The following is a 14,088-nucleotide window of genomic DNA, read 5'->3' as shown; positions in this document are numbered from 1 at the left end:
AAAAAATCGGATCGATCGCATCGCATGCGATTTGGTCGCATGCGATGCGACCGATCCGACCGACCGATTTTTCACCCGATTTTTTTTTTTTTTTCACATGATTATTTTCAATTGCCCCCCCAAATGTTACTAAGTGGGCTAGACCCCACGATAGACGTCAACCCGAAGCGTGGCGAGCGCAGCGAGCCCGCGAGGGGCGGCGGTGCGCGTCCTCCGACCTTTTCATTCCCCTACTATCCACTAGGGCGTGGAGTGAGAATAGAATAGTGTGGCGAGCGCAGCGAGCCACCGAGCCCGAAGCGTGGCGAGCGCAGCGAGCCCCGCGAGGGGACGCGTATAACTTCACAGGTATACGCTATACGCGTCCCCTCGCGGGGCTCGCTGCGCTCGCCACGCTTCGGGCTCGGTGGCTCGCTGCGCTCGCCACACTATTCTATTCTCACTCCACGCCCTAGTGGATAGTAGGGGAATGAAAAGGTCGGAGGACGCGCACCGCCGCCCCTCGCGGGCTCGCTGCGCTCGCCACGCTTCGGGTTGACGTCTATCGTGGGGTCATGGCGGGCACATAAAAAATGTGAAATGGGTCATATTGGCCCATTTCACCTTTTTTATCATTTTTCCCTATGTGAGATGGACTTAATCAAGCCCATCTCATCTTGTGCCATTATAATGGCACAAGACCGACCGATTTCAATGTTAAAAGATTTTTTAACATTGAAGTCTATGGAAAAATCGGGTCAATCGGTCGGTCGCATCGCGGCCGATTTTAATTGGTCGCGACCGACCGATTGACCCGATTTCTGTCAATCAAACGGAAAAAATTGTAAAAAATCGGCCACATCGTGAGGATCGTGTCCCTTAATTAAGAGCCACGATCACTCACGATTGTGGCCGTTCTAGGAAACAAGTACCGATTTTTCTAGTGTGTGCAGTCTGTGCGTAGCCCAGGACTTACTCGGTACTGCGGGGCCAGAGCTGACATCAAACGACTTCCCTTGAAATGCCTGGGCATGCCTGCGTTTCCCTGACACTCCCAGAAAATGGCCAATTACCACCCATAAGAGAGGAGGAGGCCAGTCTGCAGCCTCCTCCGGTGGGCCCCCTCCTCTCTGCAGTACTGCCCACCCTCCTCTCTGCTATCCTGTATGCATCCTGCCCACCCAGTGCAATAGACTCTAAGCACTGGAACACTCAGACTCTATTGCGCATGTGCAAACCTCTGGAAAAATGGCACGGACATTTATCAGACGATTCTGGTAGTGTTGCTGCCTTTGTCGAAGGGACTCCAAAGATAAGTATTAAGAAATGGGTGCACATTGCACCTATTATAATATGTCACTGGCAGGCTTTCTGTCAATTAATCGTATGGCCAGCAATAAAAAAAGTATCAGGATTTTATCGCAGGGTGGCCCACCATACGCATGCACAGTCTAACGACATTTACCTTGCCTACAAATTTGCAGCCGTACGATCAGTTCTGAATAACCCCTTTGGCTTATGAGCAGTTGATATTATTACATAGCTTATCCTTATGGTAGTCCAGATATTGCATAATAAAAATATGTGAATACATGGTGAAGGGGGTGGGTTGGGGGAGGTGATGTTCCATTGTTACCATTCCAATGCCACTGTATAGCCTCCACTTGAACTGAATGTTTGTGCCAGGACTACTGCTTAGTCCCATCCTGTTCCTGCTTGTTGCACTGCATATGTAAAGCCAAGAAGTATTGGATAAATCCGCTGGGCCGTTTTGTATTTTATATACCATGTCCAATTAATTTAGGCCCAAATCTATTTAAAAAAAGCCCTGCTAATGTGCAGTCGAGACGGTGCCAGATGACGGGCTGAGAGACGGAATTCCGATGGTCAGTATACCGACTTCCGGATCCCAACTGGTCAAATGGATGACATTTGGGATCCTGACTGACAGGGATTATTCTCCTTTGTGGGGGGACCACAACCCTCATAGAGGGAGAACAGAATCTGTGGTGAGCGCAGTGTGCCCACAGGGGCATTTTTGCGCCCATCCCCCGTCAGAGTACCAACAGTGACGGTCAGAATCCTGACGTCATACTACACCCCCTGCAGCCACCAAAGTAATATGTCTGTAGTTCCTTTTTACCTGCACTCTCCTCATCACCTCTAAAGGCATAAGAGGCTGCACGAGAAGATATTTGCAGACCAAAGTTAGAATTACATTTAAATTACATTATCTCTAAATCAGAGAGTCTAACAAAACACAGAACTTCGGCAGTGGCTTATGTGAGTGTTGCAATAACATTTATTGTCTGAGCATCATAGATAAATGTTTGTATAGGGAGAATAGAGATATCCCTTAATGGAAGATATTGCTTGATGTCTAGAGTGATGTTAGGAGTGTTTGATCAGTAGAAGGCATTACAGGTGGAGCTGAGACTGTCTTCTGTAGAGTGCAAAAGGTGTGCGGCTGTCAAAAGGGAAAATCTTTCTTGTGTAGGAATGTTCTATCCATTGTAGAGGGACAAGGACAATGAGTACTCTGTCTTATCTTTGCTCAGTTTCAGTTGGCAAAGTTCAGTATACTCAGATTGATAGTCACACTCTCCAAATATTGATACTGTGGAAGGACACATTCTTTAAAGTCCACCATGTGAAATTACAACATGGTGCTAAAGTCCCATAAGAAACAACTGGGGAGTACCGATCTTGTTGAATAATATACATTTATTTCAAGCATGTCAACAATCAATAATGATGATGTCATTTAGAGAATAAGGAAATATTTGTACTGTCCAATATGCAAAGCCAATTTTAAAAAAAAGGCAGAATCTAGCACAATTTTGGGTCGAAATGGTTTCTACACATGCAGGAGAAATCAGGAGATCTGTCCAGTGTCCAGAGTCCTAGTAATCCCAGGCGGGCTGTGTATGGAAATCCCTTTGGCTGCAATGCTCATGTAATGCCCCTCTCTGCTGCTCCTGCCTTCCACTTTCCAGTAATAACCAGATGGTAACCAGATGGCATTCATCTCTGATTAGTAAAACTATGTAGAAGAGCGATACTATGTGAAAAGAAGGTTTAAACATTTGACAAGATTGCAATACTGTTATTTTGAATGTTAAACACAAATAAATGCACTTTAAAAGGGAAGATTTGGAACCTTGCTTGCTAAAACAATTCTGGTTACTCATCATGAAACCCTCGCTCAACATTTATCTCCTGCAATGTACGCAGCCAGACATCACGTGAGATTCCAACACCTAAAAATGGATGACATACCAACATTGATAGAAGGTCGATACAAGCTTAATGTGAAAAAATGGACAGGGTCAACAATCAAAAGGTTAACATGAGCTTTCACTGTATGTGTACCCCGTCCCCTCATAGGGCTCACTGCGCTCGCCATTCTTCAGGCATGACTATAATAGAGAAAAAAGAGAAATTATTACATTAAGAATAAAATCAGGCACCTATGATGTGTGCTCATTACCAATAAGCAGCTGCTAGTAAGTAGGGGTAGTCAGTCCCTACAAGAAAATACCAAACAAAGAAAAAACACAAAGAATAGCAGCGCTAATACTCCAATAAAGGGCAAGTGTAAAAATAATTTGTATGCCTCAATACTTTACTTCATATAACACATAAATAATAGTAATAAACACCACTAAAATAAAATTAAATGCAATAAAGAAAATAAAAAATTGTTAAAATAAAATGCCACTCTCTCAAGTATTGTTATGACGGAGCACCCATTGTTTGACAATTTGAAAGTCAGATGTACAAAGGTAAGTGCACTTTAACATGTAGTGCTTTATAGCACAGGTTCTTAAACTTGGTCCTCAGGACCCCACACAGTGCATGTTTTGCAGGTCTCCTCACAGAAACAAGTGACATAATTAGCTCCACCTGTGGATCTTTTACAATGTATGAGTCAGTAATGAGTGCACCTGTCTGGTGACCTGGAAAACATGATCTGTGCTTTATAGTGCTTCACCGCTGTGGAGAGTTGAGTGTAGTCCTCCAATGGCAGGTACCAAGGTCCTCACTAGTAATACGGTGTCCGATGTTGAACCGCTGGAGGAATATTGGAACTGGTGGACCCAATTGTTCTGGAACCAAGCGTCCTCTCTCAAGGGTGGCTGTGGATGAAATAGGCCACCAGAGGATATCCAGAGTGGGGCTAATGATGTTGAAACCAGGGATGGTTGTGGCAACTAATGAAGCCTCACTGCAAACTCGGAGAGGATTCATTCGTTGCCACGACCTGGGCATACACAAAAGAGCACAGTTCGCAGTACACTAGGATGAAGCTGAAGAATGGTCACTAGGCAAGCTGAGATCATACACTGGATAACACAGGTCAGGTACAGAAGGATCAAGCAGGAGAGTGGTCAGGAAACTAGCCAAGGTCAAATACAATAGTCGGGAATCTCAAGTTAATGGACAAGGCACAAGAACGCTGGAGCTGGTGTGAACCTATACTCTGGCAGGGATTGACTGCCAGAGACTGCCTTACATAGGTAGCTAATGGGCTGCAGCTGTCAACACTGAGCTAGAGCCTCACAGGTTCCTAATCAGTGAAAGCTGAGCATGTCTCACAGGTGCTGTAATCAGTCTGACAACACAAGACTGACAACACAAGACTGATTGACAGCATGAAGCAGAGCAAGGCAGAGCTGAACTAACAGGGCAATCATAAACCAGGTAAACACCAAACATACTAGAATGTTGTGACAATCCTCTGCAAAGTGTTGCAGAATATGTGTGCGCTATATAAATAACTGGTAATAAAAAATAAATAATATGTGCATTCAGCTCAATTTTAGATGTAATTCACAAAAAGCTAGACTCTAGCTACATCATTTGTTGTTATTCGTCATATCGTTCAGTTTCTATGCACAATATCATTTGTCCAGGACAAAGTTCAAGGAAAATTGTAAATCAATATCTTTCACTGCACACATCATCTAGTGTGTATGCACCTTAAAACGTTGGATGCATGCACACAGTAGGGGTTATTCTGGTTTATTCGCAAAGTCTGCGAATTGCAGCCTTGCAAGTCCACCAAACCCCGCATGTCGAATGCTGGGCCGCCCGCCCACCTCGCAGCATGTGTTCCTATAACATCAATAAACGTCCATTCGCATGTTGTGGGGAAAACCCACATCTTTCGATGGTCGCCAACCATCGTAAGATGTCGAAGGTGCATGCATATAAAGTGACTTTCAAGTCACTTATACCATTTTCAGACCGCAAATACCGGGTCGCACCCGGGATTAGGACACAGGTCCCATCCCCAGAGCGACACGGCATATGCGGTCTGAAAGCTCTGACACCGACCCGGCTTATTCGCCATGTTGGTGATGTCACACGGGGCAGAGCTGAGCGTGGCAGCGTGTCACCGGGGGGGCTTGGGAGGAGGCAGCACTTGGAGATGACAGTGCTGCCTCCTCCATACTGTGAACGGGACCATGGTCGCTCGACCTAGGCACTGCACTTGACACGTGTCAGAGCCGTATTCAACCCTGGTCATTACCAGGGTTGAACTCCCATGTTTGCTCAACCCGAGGTGGCCCTTTCAGACCGCACCTCGACCCGTGTTGGGACCGCAAGGACACGGCAATAACCTGGGTATAGAGTGCGGTCTGAAAGTGGGCGCGCTGGGAAGGAAATGAGCGGGCAGCTGACATCTGGTGATGTCAGCTACCCGCCCCTCCCCCCCTACCCACATCATGGCCCCATTAGCATGAGAACACCCAGAGTTCTCATGGGAACGCCCATGAAATGCTGGGCGTTCCCATATGCTGATGGAACTGCCCGGTGCCTGACACCCCTCTCCGCCTCCCGCCCGCTGTGCTGGGTGCTTGAACCCGGCAAACAGACTGTTCGTCTGCCCATGCGCAGAAATGCATCTGCCCATGCGCAGACGCACACCATCAGATTTGAATAACCCCCAGCTGTTGTGTCCGGCTCTGAATAAGGATCTTTATAACAGAACCAAATGAGCTCCTTGAAAAATTTAAACAGGTCCCAGAGCTCCATAAACGTTGGTGATAGTGCAGTATATTTATCATGAAATTCATTCTCTTTGAAGATATAACTACACTGCATAGGGGGGCATTTATAAAATCTTCTGTACCAATAACCAGGGAAAAACATCTGGCAGGCAACATACACTGTGGAGCACCAAAATATATTAAATTACATGTTTCCCAAATTATCTCACGCTGCCCAAGAACTTTACGGTACAAAGGCTTTTCTTACCATAGAATTTAAATCTTCTGACACTGACCAAATGAGGTTGTAATGGGTGCAGATGTCTGGCCTGGACCCCACTACAATCTTGGCCCCCCTATTGTATTTAAGTAATCTTAGTTATGTTCTACTATAGTGTAGCAACTGCCCTGCACTGCAGAAAGGTAGGAACATGATTTTGAAAGAAAAATAGGCACTGTTGGATATTTACTTTCCCCAATGTAAAACAAAGGTGTTTACAACAATAGGTATATCATTTAAGAATGTGATAAATCTTTTAGATACTGATTTTAGTTTTTCCCATGTTAGTGTTACTGATGTGCCCTTTTTTTTACATTAAATCGACATTAAAGTTTCCAAAAAAGAAAATATAGTAGATGTGAAAAATAATTAGTAATAAAAGAAAATAAAGGTAAAAGAACTGGAACTTAAATACCATAAAGTGTGCATGTTTTTGTAGAAATTTTCAAAAATATCCACATTTATTATATACGGCAAACAATGAAATGAATCTATTCGGACAACTACTCAATAAAAGAGATCTACATATTGACTAAGTGTTCGGAGATACACTCTCCATGTTTTCCTCTAGAGTATATCTACAGCATAATTGGACTTGTTCCAGAAAGATCCACATTTGTCAAAAGTCTTCCTGCTAGTATGAATGAACCAACCAACCATAACCTACTGTACCATTTCATTCAACACCCATGTTATATATAACATGTTATATAATATTACGTTTTGGGACAGCAACAATGCAAACACATGGAAACCTCCTGTCGGAGTGAAATGGAGGTGTATCAATAGCTCAGTGATTCATACATGAAGGGAATGGAAGCTTCTCTTTGATCTCTTGCCCTAGGTTGGGGCTGATGCAAGCGCCATAGTAACAATGGTAGAGGCGACAGATGTAAAATCATATGAAATACCAGGGAGAACTCTATCCATTTCTGCAGTCTGTCCTTACAGAGTTAGTTCTCATTTTTACACTCTGTAAAGTATCTACATATCATTATTTATTTATTTAATAACAGTTTCTCATAGAGGGCACACATATTCCGCAGCGCATTACAGAGAATATTTGAACATTCACATCGGTCCTCATTCCTCCCAACATTGTTGCATCTCAATACAGGACCTTGTCTGCAAATGCTGGGCTGTCCCTCATGCTCACCCTACAATGTGCCATGCCCACGGCATCTATTCGCCCACCTCTTGCTTGCTGCTCTGCATAGCAAAGCAGTGGTATGTGCTCCCTTTCCCCACACCCACCATGAGACACTGCGTGGAACATCAGGATAGTCCCAGAAAAAAAGGACTGTCTCTCTGAAGGGTGGATAGTTGGGGAGGTATGAAATATTGATTTGTTGGACTATAATACTAGTAGTTTCATTTATTTCAATATGAACTCCCACTCTCTCTCAGATGCTCAACCTATAATATCTTCCGATTTCAATATAAAGGATTAAGTAGTTTTGATATGGCATGTGATATTATTGTAGTATACAGCTTACTTTATAGAAATCTTAGTTCTGAGGAAAGCTTCATCGCACCAGTATGGCATGCTGTAGGCCCATTCAGTGAGTAACATGTGTTGCTTACAGTAGTAGTAATACGTTAGGAACAGCGATGCTAAAATAAGCATACACATGACAACATACCTAAGGAAAAATACACTAAACAGCATTCTCTGAATCACTGTGAACACCATCAGCTGCCTGCCATCAGCACTTCCACAGACTGCGTACCTCTCTAGCTACTCACTAGCAGCCTGTGCTGTCCATGCGTTTTTAATTCGTACAGTATGCTTTGCAGAAATTCCAAACGCAACGCCCATGGCTAATGCACTACATGCCCTGCATCCCACGGACATACCTCCACCTCACCTCTTTATTATTATTGCTAAATGAGATCACTAATCTCATACTGTAGGCTTGTGCAAACCAGACTTGGCATGTGTCGAGAATCGCTCACTGCACATTCCTTTGAGTTTCTACTGGTGCTGAATTATGCCCAGATTTTAATACTTGCTCTTTTCATACTAAAGAGAAGATATATGCATTTCATTTTGTAGAAAATTTGCTCTGGAATGTAAAAGGGGGCATGTTGCAATGAGTATAAAAATTGTCAGTATAAGCTAGCCTATTAATTAAGTTATCTCTAACTGAGAGAGCATTTGTTCCAGGAGTTAATCAATACAGGGATCAATATTAAGCAAAACATATTGGACATATTATAAGCACTACAGACACCTTACTATTTTAGAAATCTCAAGCTGGAAAGGAAAATATTTTATTTGTACCAATTCATTTAACGGTCAAATCTGTATCCAAAACTAATATTATGTAGGTTTGTGACATAACATTTGTGTCAGCTACAGAAAGCAGTACATCATCTACATGTAATGTGATTTTTTCGGTACCACTGACATTAGTGAGAATTATTATACAATGGTGGTTCAACAAATAAGGTAACAAGACCTCTCATGGCATAAATGTAGTCAACGAGTACATATATCTATAATCAATAGTATGGCCTTTGTGAGGTGATGAGCCCCAATGCTGGGACAGCTCCTCTGCCCCCAGAACCGGAGCAGCAGCGTCAGGAGGATAGGGAGCTGTGTCCTCGGCAGGACACAGCTCCAACCAGCACAGGGATCAGTTGTCTGATCCCCGTGATGACAGGGCTGCAGTGTTGGGTGACCGGGGCTGGGACCCTCGTTTGGTTCCCAGCACCGGACTGTAAGTGCAGCGGGGAGAGTTGCGGCACTTCAAAAATGGCACCATTCTGGCAGCCAATGAGAAACACCACCATTTGTGAGCCATTCCCAGCCTTCTTGTCCCAAAATACAGTCGCCATGAGCTTTTTTCTGATGGAGTTGTTTTTTAATTTCTTTGAAAAATGTCTTGCTTGCTTCATTTCTGGGGTCACATGATGCACCCACATTTTATTACCAATAACAATACATTGCAGGAACTGCACTCCCTCCTCAAGTGCATAAGACAAATTCCTTCCTATTGATTTTGTGAACTTTTGTGGGTTGCTTCAGTATCCACCGTGAACACTTTTTCCTTTACTCCAGTTGCTCATGACCGAAGTTGTGCACAGTACTTGCTAAGATGTTCAGGTCATCCACAATATCACTAACTTGAATACATCTATCCTCCCAAATCAGAACTTCAATGCTGAACAAATCATCATCTGTTGTCAAAGGCAGTAAGCCAAACCTAAACCTGTCTATAGTGACATGACATTGCCACTGTACACCTCTACATGTTGCCAATGAACTTTAGCTGCTGACATGCCCTTTAGAGGCAGAAATGTGATCATGCTATGCACCTCAATGTTTCACCATGTTTCCTTCAGGCCTGTGTGGCAGGGACATCATAATTCTGCATGAAGTGGATGTGAAATATCCAGTCCAGGGTTTAAAACAGCAGCAGCAGCAGCAGGACTAATTAGATCCAGTCTGTGTTTTCCCAAAATCTATTGTGAATCACTGTCTACTAATTAACAACACCTGTTATATGTTTGTCCAGAGCAGAGAGTCAGTGTTTCCAATGCCAATTGAGATCTCCTCCGGATTCTACTAACATTGGCCTTTAAGGCCAGACGTGGTCCTCTCCACTCACCTATGCCTTCCTGCTTCCCAAGACCTATACCTCCAAACCTGCTCTTAGGATACCCCTGAAAGTGGGTATCCCCCGTGCTGCTGTGTCTGCTACCTTTCCACTGTGACCTAGCCTGCCACTCCCACACACTGCTATCCTCCTTCTCTATGACTTGGGTCTATGGACTGCCATGCCTGTTATTCACAGGGCTGTGCTCCATCATTGGACACTAGGCTGTGTCCATCTTCCCTTCTCAATGTCCTGACTGTTCTGCCTGTTCCTTTGTTCACTCTCCACTCTCTTACCTTCCTGTCCTAAGAAGACCCTCTACCTCCTGTCCTATCCCTAGAAAGCCTAAGGAACGTGGTTCTGCTTGGTCATAAAAATTACCCTACTCACCGATATGGCATATATATTCCCAAACTTTGCACTAAATTAACCCGTGCCAAAGGCTGGATTATCACACTTGCTTGTCACTAATTGACTAATCCAGCTCTGTTTAGTTTGTGGCTTCAGCAGAACTCCATTTCATACCCTGATGCAATCAGAATCAACTTTATTGGCCATGTATGCTTGCGCACACTGGGAATTTTTTGTGGATTTACAGTGCAGCATCAAGCAGGGATGAAGGGGGGGGGGGGGGGGAGAAGGCATTACTTACATTACATTAAGACATTACATGTGGGGAACACATGCCCACCGAGTTGCACAGCGCCTAGGCAGCCATCAGCGGCGCCACTGGTCACTGCTACAGCCAGGTAGGTAACATTAAGCAGAGACAGTACAGTTATCACACAGGGAACACATACCCACCAAGCTGAACAGTGCCTAGGCAGCCATCAGCGGCGCCACTGGTCGCCGAAACAGCCAGGTAGGTAACAATACAAGCAGAGACAGTACAGTTATCACACAGGGAACATATTTGGCTGAGCTGCACAGCTCCTAGGCAGCCATCAGCGGCGCCATCTTGATCATGCTGCTCAAAGGCAGCAGTAATAATATTTGTATTTATGAACCACTTTTCTTCCAAAGCTGACACACCCTGCCAGCTTGTTGCTGGCAGGGTGTGCGACCAGCGAAGGTACAGCATACAGGCTTTGCAGTGGGGGTAGAGGTATATGATGAAGATCATGGTAAAGAAACAGTAAAACAAAGAGTAATACATAGCTTTCCTCAGAGGCTGAGACAGATAGTAATTTGGGAAAAGCAAAATAAAATGTGGCAGTGTTTCGGTCTATGTCCAAATCAAGTCCAAACTCCAGTTCTAACTCATTGCTTGCTTTAGATGACTTGCTTCAGATGATGATGCCAGGCACAATGGTCAAGCCCTGGTAAAAGTGAGGCTCCCCAGCTGTTGGGAAACTATAAGTCTTAGCATTCTGGACCAGCTGTTCAGTGAGAGGGTATGCTTGAACTTGTACAGTAACTTCACAACAGCTGAAGAGCCATAGGTTGGCCAGTCCAGCAATAGTCTTTCAATTGTCTACTGTTTGGAATAGAATAGCAGTTTCTTAAAAAACGGACGCTGAAAACGGTTATGCTTATAAGGATTCAAACTGATTACACATTTCTGGTTCAGATATATAGAGCTAAATGTACTAGCCCCTGAGTTCTGGAAGTATGGGACTCTGTGCGGGTCTGCACTTTTTTTAAAAGATTAAATCATTTTCAAAGTAAAACCAAAAGTCCTGCATCCCCGGAACTCGGAAGCTATCACATTTATGCCATAGTCTCCTTCAGCATTGCTGGAAATACTTAGCGTTTACCATTATGTTATGAAGAACTGATGAGAGCCATCTCTGGGGTGCGACCATTATTGGACCTAAAAGATGAGTCCCTATTTCACCTGGGATCTTTCAGTCTCTCTTTGCTGGCTATAATGAGAATTTATAATACTAATATTACCTTTTGTGGAGTAACTATATTTTGAAGCTTAAATAATAAGTTTGTACTTGATAGCACTAATTATTTCACTTGATATATCAGTCTATGAGGCAGATGTATTAAGCCTGGAGAAGAGATAAACTGGAGATAAAGTGGCGTAAAGGTAAAAGGTGATAAAGTATCAGCCAATAAACTCCCAACTTTCATTTTCAAACATAGTTCATTGGCTGGTGCTTTGTCTCCTTTTACCTTATCTCCAGTTTATCTCTTCTCCAGGCTTAATACATCTGCCCATCTTAGATATGAATTACAGACATTCCTCACTTAACGACCGGGTTCCGTTCCTACGAATTGGTCATTAAACGAATGTGTATAAAAATATATAATACACGTACAGTACACTTATAAAAAAAAGAAAAGTCATAATCCTCCTATCCTCCTATTCTCTGACATGTCACGGAGACGCTGCAAAACATGCACAGCACGGTTCCCTAAACAGTCTGAGTGGGTCGTAAGTACGAACGGGTAGCTGGGCGGGTCATAAGTCTGAGCAGTCGTAGTGCGGTCGATAAGAGAAGGCCAGGTGGTAAGTCTCATGCGTTGATAAACAGGTAGGTCGTTAAGTGAGGAATGTCTGTATTTTTATAATTGGATTTTATACTGATGTTAAAAAATCTGAAAGGTATTGCTTTACATCACTGCATAACACCTATACAAGATATTAATCTTAATGTATGAGGGTGGGTCAATAATTAAGGTAACTTTCCCGCCAGCCCGGAGCAGGTAGACCACTCTCACAGCCATTAGGTGCATAGATTTCTTAATCTACAGAGAACATTAGCAGTTGAAATTTATCGCCAACTTGTCAAGGTGTCATATAACGAGAACAGTTTGGGATATAGTCACTGCTTATGGTGGACTCGCTTGGCCAGCCACATTCAAGTTCATCTTAAACATCTGTTCAGCCACTATCAAAGGCCGTGCACTAAACCCAAACCAGTGGTATATCTGCTCTGGCCTAGTGGGAAATTAGAATGAAATAAAGAACATTACACATAAAAGGTCTTATTACCTTACTAATTGAACCACCCTTGTAGTTTATGTTGCTAAGGATCAGTATTCACACTCACCGCTCATCCTGATAATACTGAAAACAGAGCACCAGTCAATGCCATGCCAGCCAGAGAGTGCCCAATAGTTTTTTTTATGGGTCTGGAAAGCCGAGAAGTATTGGGGGACAGGCAGGTGAGCGGGTTGGAGGCGGCTGACCATAACCATAATGCACATTACTCCTTCAATCATTGTTGCAAATCCCTTGCCTCCTTCCTAGAGAACCCTCCTCTTTTGATGGAGTAGACCACTCATTCAATGGGCAGACCTCCTTCTTTCATATTCTAGCTATGATTGTAGCTTTAAAAAAACTGGAGATTTCTCACCAAATCTCTCACTTTCTGAAACTCTCATCCTATTAACCCCTTCCTGACACAGCATGTTTTTGCCTTCCTGACAGAGCCCTTTTTTTCAAATCTGACATGTATCACTTAAGTGGGGATAACTTTTTTTTGCTTTTACTTATCCCAGTGATTTTGAGATTGTTTTCTCGTGACATATTGTACTTCAAATTAGTGGTAAATTTGGGTCGATACAGTCTGTGTTTTTTTGTGAAAAATACCAAAATGTCGTAAAAAAATGGAAAATTTAGCAATTTGCAAAATGTTAAATTTTCTGCTTGTGAGACAAATAATCATACCACTCAAAATAGTTAATAACTAACATAGACCATATGTCTACTTTATGTTTCCATCATTATTTCAACTTCCTTTTAATTTTTTTGGACACTAGGAGGCTTACAATATGAATAGCAAATTTTCAAATTTTCAAGAAAATTTCAAACACTGATTTTTTAGGGACCAGTTCAGTTCTGATGTGACTTTGAGGGACTTGTATGTGAGACACCCCCATAAATGATGCCATTTCAAAAACTGCACCCCTCACAGTATTCAAAACAGCATTTTGGAAGTTTGTTAACCCTTTAGGTGTTTCACAGGAATTAAAACAAAGTGTAGGTGAAATTTCAAAATTTCATTTTTTTGCAGATTTGCAATTTTAATACATTTTTCTAAGGAACACAGTAGATTTTACTAGAGAAATTTGACTAAAAATTGATTCCCCCAATTCTTTTGTTTTCATAAATATCCTATATGTGGCCCTAGTGTGCACGTTGACCAAACCACAGGCTTCATAATAGAAGGAGCACCTACTTGATTTTGGAGCCTCCTTTTTATGAGATTATTTTTTAGGCACCATGTAGGTTTCTAGGCACCATAAGATGCTAAAATTTAGGAACCCCCCCCCA

This window comes from Crinia signifera, chromosome 6 (assembly GCF_055691185.1).
Source record: "Crinia signifera chromosome 6, ASM5569118v1, whole genome shotgun sequence".
Lineage (NCBI taxonomy): Eukaryota > Metazoa > Chordata > Amphibia > Anura > Myobatrachidae > Crinia > Crinia signifera.
This window is presented reverse-complemented; position numbering follows the sequence as displayed.